Source organism: Aphelocoma coerulescens, chromosome 4, assembly GCF_041296385.1.
Source record: "Aphelocoma coerulescens isolate FSJ_1873_10779 chromosome 4, UR_Acoe_1.0, whole genome shotgun sequence".
NCBI classification, from domain to species: Eukaryota; Metazoa; Chordata; class Aves; order Passeriformes; family Corvidae; genus Aphelocoma; species Aphelocoma coerulescens.
In genome coordinates this window covers 43036883-43047205 of record NC_091017.1, presented here as the reverse complement: position 1 = coordinate 43047205, position 10323 = coordinate 43036883, and the positions used below count along the sequence as shown (strand labels likewise).

Here is a 10323-nt window from a genome sequence, read left to right as displayed (position 1 = left end):
GAGATTAGACCAGAACTGAATTCAGCAGAAATGGAGAAAGAAGACATAGAATTTTAAGTAGTTCTGTGATACTGCAGCCTGTGTGACTGCACTGAAGATTTGCTGCCCCTAATGAATAATGCATAGAGTGTGATTTCTTCCAAGGGAATAATAGGTTATCTAATGAAAACTTTGAAGGGGGTTGCAATTTACCTACCTGAAGTGAACTAAAAAGAAAACAATCTAGAAATCTCATTATCAAACAAAATAATATCAACCCTAGAAAAAAACAGCTTATTCTCTTAGTTTCCAGTTATTCTGTCACTTTTTTTTTTGTCTGAAGATGCTGCATTAAAAATAAGACCTTTCCCATGTTAAAAACAAAAGAAGTTTTCACTTCACTAAATAAATATTTTTTTTACTTCTATATTGAGGTAAAAAGATGAATGACAAGATGTTGAAATATTCCCCTAAAAGCTAATTTCATATGCTGCCGACCAATGATATAAGGACATATAATATTTATTTTATACATTTTTTTCCTTTGTCTTTTCTTCTTCCTTAACTTTCAAATCAGGGGGTTGTTTGAATGTATTTTTTGTTGTAAATATTACATTTGGCACTTGTAATTTTGTCTGGAATGTATGGATGGTAAAATAACAAAGTGTCAGGAAAGTAAAATTGAGAAGAATCAATATGTCTGCTGTGTTTAATGTGAAGACTTTTATACATCTGTAAACAGCTGAAGGCTCTTCAGTGACTTCATTGCATATGTGTGTCATAGAGCAGTAGAGAAGGGAATGCAATCTAGAACATCAACCAATGTGGAAAGATTCCTGAAAAGATTAACATAATTCCTGAATAGTCTAGAAGGCTGAAAGAATGTGCTTGTGTGGGATAGGCACTGATTCTGAGTGAATTGAATGTCAGGTACTTTAATATAACAATTATGGCTTGTTTTGGTTTTGTAATTACCATAGTAAGAAGTAAAAATTTAAAAGACATCAGAAATCTACACTAAATGAGTGTCAAAACAGAACATATTATTGCATCTCAAAGCACCCTTGCAGTTCCAAAGGGTTCAAAGTAAACCCTGCTTTGTAATCTAGCCTCTGTTCTCTGCCTCTGCATATTCTAAAAAGTCGACTTTTTGCAGTCCACTGCAATTGGTTGGAAGATATTTGGTGATTCCTTGATTTGTCAACACAAAGAATATTTTGCTCAGAGTAATGGTTTTGCTAAAGTGCCTAGGGAGGAGTCCAGTTCTTGCACAATTTTAACTGCTTTTGTCAGCTCTATAGTAATACAAAATCTGGACTTATGCTAAAACTCATTGCAGAACCTTCTGTCCAGGGAGTGGCTAAGTTTCTTACTCTGCAAGGAAGGATTTCCTGAACCATCATTTATATGTGAAATTTAGTAAAACTAGCTCTGCAAAAATCAACCATACCATCCTTCCTTATTTGCATTTACTCAAGTATAGAAAAGTTATAATAAGTGGTCAGAATCCATTTTACAAAATATTATTTAAAACAAACCCATATTATTTTTAATTCAACACAGACATTCATTTCAAGATTAAAAAGAATTATCTGCATACAGCTAACAGAAAAATACAGAGTTTTTATAATTGATTGTAAGACAGATTCTGTAACAATGACATTAAAGAACTGTTAGAGGATTTATCTATGGTTTTTAGTAATAGCTTCAGGTAAAACCAGGTTTTCCAATTGCAGAGCTGTTCAAATTTTTTTTTTTTATTTTAATTTGAAAATTGCCCTTTTGCTCTTTATTAATAATTAACTACTCTGTGACTAATTTTCTTCATGTAATATATACAGTATATTTTCTTACTCTCTGGGTAGAAAAAGGTATAAAGAATACAGAAAATGATGATCAAAAGAAAAGCAGGAATTAGAAATTACAGGAATTTGTCTTCAGCTCTAAACTTCTATGCTGGAGAGAAATATGGTTTCTGCAGAAAAAAGGACAGGGGGCACATTGAAACGAAGTACTCAGGCGTCGGTTCCTATATATGCTGGAAGTGATCCAAGTTGTTCCAGAACCATTCAGGGCCTTATACATGACTTTCAAAAAATGGTTAGTTTAACTCAGTTTAACCTGTCTTTTATCATATTTCCTACATATATGTATATATGAGAAAAGAGAGAATTAAAATGAAATGTATTTTTTATACATTTACTAAAAAATAATCCAAGAAGAATATTTCATCTAGCATTGGGAAGACATACATATTATTCTTTACAGCTGAATAACCTATTTGGTATTTAGAATTTTGTATTGGGGAAGTTCTGCTATATGAGCAGTAAAATTGAAAAGGAACATGTCTGATGACAGAGCACAGCAGTATGCAATATGTTGACTCTATATAATTCCTCCTTACATAACAAAATTTATTAAACATGTTTTTCATAAATAAAATTTAAGCTACACTTCCTAAAAGAATGTAATGAGCTGGTGTTTCCCATCAAAAATTAAGTGGGTAAGTGATTAATTATCAACAGATGACATGAGAAAATTTCATCAGTAGCTTAGAGTTGGTATTAGATGGTTGTTCATATATACTAATGTAAATTTTATATATTATCTTACCAAATCTATACGTAAATTGATAAAAATTCTAAAGTTTTATGTAGTTAAAAAGCATAATTAAATTTATATAGCAATTCTGAAATAAACTGACAGTGTAACTAGCCCTGAAGTCTACAAGCTCCCTTCTTTTTCCATGATCTCATGGTATATCAGACAGTGGATTACTCACAAAATTAAAGCTCTGTGATAGGAATGATTCAGAAAAAAGTAGCTGATAAAGAGTTGCTTATTTTTACCTGATACATGTATTACTATTTACCCTCAACTCAAGCCTTTTAATTTGATATGTTTTCTTAAAAGATAGGCTCCTATACAGATGTTGAAATTGCTCACTGTCATGGTAACGTGTTTTGTCTAGAAATATTTTAGGAGGCCTGCTGTTATAGTCTTTTCTCTGTGTGTTAGTTAGTTCACATAGGCCTTTTCATGTAAGTATAGCTTACTCATCTCTAAAGTGGCTATATGAGTTGAAACCCCAGAGGTGCAGTTTCAAGTTGAATCACTGAATGTAGTGATGCAGTATGTAATACAGACCTATAACTGTGGTACTCACTGTCAAGGCATGCCAAACAAAAGAGGAGGAAAGGTGCTGTTTTGAAAGTATTCACTTGCCAGGCAAGAGTGGTGCACTTGCCAGAAGTGTTCAGTTTTGATCTCAGCAGCCACTGAAACCGAAGGCAGATTTTATGAACTCCAAATGAATTCCCTCTAAAATGAGAGGAGTAAAACCATCAGTGTTATCAGTGCTGCAATGTCAGACAACTTGGTGCTTGCCAGACAATGGTGGTAACTGCAACTTATGAAGCATAATCACAGTGTGGCTTCATGGCAGACCTGAGATTTATGGTCTTCAAGTTATGTCTCTAACAGGCTTCCTTTGATAAGGTATTAAAATGTGTACTTCTAACAAGGCACTAACACAAAAATCATGTCCCATGGGGTAAATATAAAACTTTCGCGGCTTCTTGCTCAGCTTTGAAATAGAGATCAAAACCAATGATATAGGAAATTACATTGGTATACCAGCTTTGATGTTCACATTTCATTCCTGTCACAGGGAGCAGGGCCACCTTGGAGTCAATGAACATTTCTTTCTTGTGCCTGCAGGACTGTGCAGCCTGAACCATCCTTCTGATTCTGTTCGTCTAGTCCCCTGTAGACCATTCATTTATAAATCACAGTTTCTGTAGGAACTGATATGATAAATATTTTAACACTTATTTTGAGGATATATCCAGTGATCAGTGTCATAGAAAGAGCCCTAACCTTCTCCCCCTCCCCGCCATTTTAGAGGGAATGGTTCACTTACTATCCTGGTTAGTCATGAGGTACAGAAACAAGATAAATCAATGAGCCAGAGCTTGTTTTACAGCCATCTTTAATGTATATAGACACTACATCCCATTTGTCTGTTGTATTGGTCTACACATTTGCTCATATGATGTGTAGGCTGTTGTTATGCAATTAATTTGTTCTGAATATCTTGCATGGGAATACTACTGTTTGCATTTAATGAATTTATAAAGACAGTTAATAAAGATTTACAAGAATCTCTCACATCTTTAAAAATTACCGCCTTTTGCAGTAATATAAATTCTTGTCCAGAGTTTTTTCAGAATGTTTTTTTCTCTAGTCATAGAATCCTAGAGTGGTTTGGGTTGGAAAGGACCTTAAAGATCATGTAGTTCCAACCTCTCCAGTCTCAACCATTCCTGGGCAGGGAAATCTTTCACTAAACCAGGTTGCTCAGAGCTCCATCCAGCCTGGCCTCAAACACCTCAGGGGATGGGACAGCCATAACTTCTTTGGGCAACCTGTTCCAGTGCCTCTTCACCCTCACAGTAAAGAATTTCTTCCTAATATCTAATCTAAACCTACTCTACAATGGTTTGAAACCACTCCTTTGTCCTGTCACTACATTCTCTTGTAGAAATTGTCTCTCTTATCTTTCTTGTAGGCTCCCTTCAGGTACTGGAAGGCCTCAGCTCAGTCATTCTGAAGCCCTTTCTTCCCCACATTAAAATATCCCAATTCTCTCAACCTTTCCTCGTAGGAGAGATGCTCCATCCCTTTGATCATCTTGGTGGCCTTGCTCAAACAGATCAATGTCCTTCCTGTGCCCATTGCAATATCATTTTTTCTTTTCATACTAAAGAATGAGTGGGAAGTAGGTTCCATATTATGCTCTTTTTTCTCTAAACTGTAATTTTTTAATATTTTCTTCTTTCAGATTACATCTAGCCTGATAAATATAAACAGAGTATTAGCAAACAAATATTACAGAAACTTGTATATTGGAATGAAGGTTATTTGCCTGCTTTCTAAATAATTCAAAATGGTTACTTCAAGATTTGTAGTGGATAATTAATGCACAACAAGAAATCTGAAAATACGTAACAGTTTAACCTTGGTCTTGAATAGAGGAAAGCTTCTTCTGCAGGTCTTGCTGGAGTGACAGACTGATGTTCTCACAGCAGTAAATAGACAAATAGTTATAGGTGCATGACTTCAGAAATCCAGCAAATATTTTTTTGACTACAATATAGCAAAGGTTTGCAGGAGTTTATGAGTGGAGACAAATATTTTTTTTCTGATTAGCTGAGCTGCAAACAGCATCCATATCATGTCATTTTGAGTCTAAAATTCTATTTAGCAAGCCTGACTAAAACACACGTCTTCAGAGACAGCAATATTGTTGAGATATAGTATTCTGTAAAAATATTAAGGGTTGGTGCTCTTCAAAAAGTTATTGAGAAACAGTGCACTATAGTGTTTTCAAGAATCAATTTGCAAATATAAAATATGCATAACAGAACCACATCAGGGATGTAATTCTAGATCACTAGACTTACTTTCAGAATGCCATAATATATCTTACCTGTCTGTCCCTCTATTGCATTCATTTTATTCAGATAATAGCTTAGACACAGACTGAGTCTCAAGTCTCTCAACTTATGGTCTGTAAAATGAGGATTTAAGCATTCTTTATTTAAGCATGCTCTGTTGCTGCCTGTTCTGAGCTTCCCCTCCCCCTCCCAAAGACACTTGCTCCTGCCATGTGCTCCGAGCTCCTTTGTTCCAAGCGAGGGCAAAACCAAATGTAACTCAGACTCTTCAGCAGTGTCTGATTGGCCGCTCACCCCGGGTCCGCCCCCAGTCCGCCCCTTTGCCCTTCCCCAAATAAAAGAGACGATCGAGGGAGGCCCCGCCCTCTTTTGGGTCTGCTACCCTTTCTGCGCGGTACAATTTTGAATTCCACCAGCTCTCCATCTCACAAGCTTGGGATGTATTTTTCAGGGTTATTCTTTTTAATAGCAGTTCTATGAACGAATATGTCTTGCTGGTTGTCACATCTCGTTATAAAACCATAATTTTGTTTAACATTATACCATTTTACTATTCCTAAAACCTTAGCTACAATTCTCTCTCTGCTAATTACATTTATTTTTCTTGTTTATGTATGTTGCATCTGACTTAGCCAGGCTCTATTTTCTCATAGGTACCTATATGCTGCAGCAATGAGAAAGGAAAACTGTCTCAGCTTCCAAAGGACTGGCTCTATTTTCTTATTTAATGAAAATGACATCATTAAAGCTAATTGAATAACTATGAATGATGATGCTCAAATCTTTGCTGCAGATACAGAAAAGATGCCAGCTATATAATCAACATAGTCTAAGTATTTGCTACTGTGATGATACCCAATGCCATGTGTAAGCTTTTAGTTCAAAACCTTAGCCAACAACTGTGTTTTCATGTCCAGGAGTATTTGCAAATTTGTAAAAGTTGTTGAACATTTTTTCCTTCCTTCCTTCCTTCTTTCCTTCCTTCCTTCCTTCCTTCCTTCCTTCCTTCCTTCCTTCCTTCCTTCCTTCCTTCCGAATTCCTTCCGAATTCCTTCCTTCCGAATTCCTTCCGAATTCCTTCCGAATTCCTTCCGAATTCCGAATTCCTTCCGAATTCCTTCCTTCCGAATTCCTTCCTTCCTTCCTCCCTCCCTCCCTCCTTCCCTTCCTCCTCAATTTTATTGAAATAGCACTCTATTTGCATATACTGAAAATGCAAGAGATAAGTTTTCCAATATGATTTTTTTAAAAGAAGAAAGAAATCTGCATTCAATATAAAGACATCTCAAAAAAAAATCAAAAAGAAAATGAAACATTGTTTGGAGGAGCAACAACTTCTGTTCACCCCATACAGTTTCTGTGCATTTTTAATTTGTTTATTTATTTTGTTTGTTTGTTTGTTTTGAGAAGTTCATAGAAGCAATTCTCTTCATTTTGAGTCAGTTTTCTACATGACCAGTGAAATGAACAGTAAGATTTTTGCATAGCACCTTTCAATGCCAGTTGTCAACCTGCCAGTACGGTACTAATGCTGTTTAAACAAAGCTGGTTCTGTTTCATTGCCGGCAGCTGAGCCAGTGAGTTGTAATGATGGGAACTGGAATCGGCTGTTCCCTGGAAAATGAAGCAGTGACTCTGAACAGGAGCTTGGCTAAGTACATAAATGTGCCATATTTGCATCATGAATTTTTAACGTGTAACATGCCAGATAAAAATTCCTTTCTATGAATCATAAATAAAAAAATATATGGCAAATTTAAATGTGGTCAGCAAGAAACTGTTTTTCCCTGTATAATAAATGGTAAGGAGTGTGAATACATAATTAAAGGCAGCTTACATTACCAAGATTTTTAGAAAAGTGGCCAGACTGGTATAACTGCCAGTGGTAAACCCATTTTATTTCATTTAATAAGCTTTTAGTTGTTGGATCAAGCCCAGTCTTACAGAGTATTGGACTTTGCCAAACACATTTCTTATTCATAAAATAAAGGCAGAAACTCTGGGGCCTCCTTCCCATTTACAGTTTTCTAATTAGATGGTGAGCAAGACAGCAGAAGTGATCCATAAATTGCAAAACATTTTGAGTGCCGAATCAGGGGAATTAAAACTCCATTAAGTTATATAAAAAACTATAGCAGTAATTTAGAAAAACATAAGCAAAAGAGCAATTCCTCTTATGGTGGGAATGGCTAAACATCACACTCTCTATGATTTCTTCCTCTTTGAGCTTTAGATTTGGTATTTCATTCAGCTACAACCAGGTGGTAAATATTTACTTCTGGCAGCGCCTATTTGGGTTAAATGACTTAATAACTGACAACAGCTAATTGAAAACAGCTTGGGATCACCCAACACACTCTAAACTAATCGAACTTAGATTGCAAAAGTCTGTAACCCTCTGCTGTCTGATATACAGGCCAATTGTAGAGGAAGTCAAGCAAGATTAACATAGAGGTCAGAGATTGCTGTAGGGAAGAAGGGTCTCAGATGCTTATATTTTATAAGGTGAGCAGAGAATTCTCCTGGTAGATAAGTTTCACTGAGTACCCAGGAGAGCCTTCTAATCTTCAAGCTGGTGTGAATGATAAGAGCTGTGAAGGATGGTTCTGTAACTGCCAGTTTTAACATGAGGGATGAGTTGGTCTTTATAACATATTAAGGAAAATACGCAGTCTTTCGTTTCCTTACAGGCTTCACAAAGTGGTGTGTGCTGGAAGATGAATCTTCTTACTTGATGTTCATATGAAAACTGTTTTATACTCAATTGTCTTATCTATTTTTAGAATAGATCTTAGGGAAAATTCCTTCCTTGAAAAGGAGGTAAAGCATTGGAACAGAGTGTCCCCGACAGTGGTGAAGTCACCAACCCTGGAGGTAAAAGATCTGCAGACATGGTGCTTAGGTACATGGTTTAGTGGTGGACTTGGCAGTGTTAGACTCATGGTTGGACTAGATGACCTCCAGAGGTCCCTTAAAACCCCAGCCCTTCTGTGATTCTGTGAGAGTGCAGTAACATCTTCTCTTGTAATGGGAAACCAAACCTTCACATTTAACATGCAATTACTCCACGGATGTATAACTTTACATGCTTTGTTTATTTTCTGTTCTCTGCTTCTTTCCCCATGATTGCTAAGATTTTTTTTTCTAGCTCTTTTGATGCTGAAGAAGTGAAGTATCTTTTGTAGCCTCTTCTGTTGTAATATCAAGTGCTTTGTCTAATTTATAACTTATTTGAATTTTGATCACAATGAAAAAATGTTTTTGCAGCACTGCATATTCTAGAGCTATATAAAGAATTGATTACTGTGGTATTTCAGCTCATACTAGAATAAGTTTGTTCTGGATGATATAGGAATATTTTATATTTGGAATGACACCGCTGTGAGATCTTTTATATTAAACTACATGCTACTGCAGATATTTCTACTATTAGCACGTAAAAGAAATAATAATATAATGTTTCTTAGTTGTTTTGTATAATTAATAAAATTCAAATAACAGTGGGTATTTTCAATGAATGCATATACAGCAGAAACATGCCATTTTGGTGCATTTGTTTATACAAGAAGTTATTATGTCACATTATTCTATTCACATCAGGTTTCCTGCTGCTGTAGAATACAAACACTTTGAACTACTGCATTTATTAACAAGTCAACATTTTAAAATCAATACATAGTGTTTGTGCTGTGTCATTTGCTACAGGAAATATTGTTATGTTTTAAGGATTAAAAATATGACAAAGACTTTTAGGATTTGGACTTTTTACTAAAAGCAGATAGTGATACAGGTAAGATGACAGACTTTTACAGTGCAAAAAACTCCTACGTGTTCAGTGCAGAGTATCACAAGAGAATTGAAGCCATGATATTGGGCCAAGAATCAGATACAAACACACATGATAACAAATTACACAGGCTGATAAAAAGCTGTAGTATGACAGCTTCTGTGGAAAAAAAAAAGAAATCTGTGATAGCACAGTATGTATCTCTCCTCACTTAGGAAAGTACTTGCTGCACTCATGCAGTGCATTTGTGTGCCTCTAGATTTCAAATGTCTTTCCACTTTAGCCACAACTCCATCTGAAGTCTTTGTCTCAGAACAGCATGTGGTATAACTAGTTTTATAAGAGCTTGGGTTTGAGGTAACCCCTCAGAAGGCTGCAGATATGTTAAACGATGAAATGTAAATTTATTATTTTATACTGGTAATCTAGAAAAGACCCTACTTTTGTATCTTCTAGGTGCATAAGTACCTTTCTTTTCTTTATTCCTCTCTCTTTTTTTTTTTTTAATCTAAATCAATGGTGCTTGCACCTTCTTTCTTAGAATTCAGTCAGTACACAGTACTTGTCTACATCAATACTGTTGAGCAAGTTGCTGAATTTCACATCAAGTGAAAAGCCAAGCAAAAATAGTTACTCCTTTCATGGTAAGTCATTATGCAACTACAATTCCAAAACATATGATGGCTTTTAGTGTCCTTACATTTATGATATATTATGCTTTTTCTGAAGCAGATCAGCCATGAGAACTACCAGGGTTGTTTTCCTAGGTAGAAACACTGCTATGCTCTCTGACATTGAGACACTCCATTGATGAACAAGGAGATAAGTTACATTCCCTGATGTTCCTTAAGTAAAGTTTACATTACTTAGAGCTCATGACAATGAAAAGTGCTTAAAACTAGGTAGGTACTATCCTTCTGTAGCAAAAGATTGTTTTCCTTTGATTCTTGGGGTTTTTTCCCCCTTTCCTTTACTACTTTGCCTTTAACCCAGAAAACTAATATCCAGCATGTTCACTGAATTATCCGGATACATCATCAGTTCCTGCAATCTCAGAAGGAATGACCTCTACCAAGTCATGCAACTTCACATTTAGCT

At 35.6% G+C, this 10323-nt stretch overlaps 1 long non-coding RNA gene across 1 annotated transcript; it reads left to right on the top strand.

The window, feature by feature from the left end:
• The first annotated feature begins 8139 nt into the window (after positions 1 to 8139).
• On the top strand, positions 8140 to 10099 carry LOC138109043 (uncharacterized). The gene is made up of 3 exons (XR_011150227.1): positions 8140 to 8312; positions 9767 to 9869; positions 9958 to 10099. It is a non-coding gene; the product is annotated as an uncharacterized lncRNA (long non-coding RNA).
• Positions 10100 to 10323: the final 224 nt, after the last annotated feature.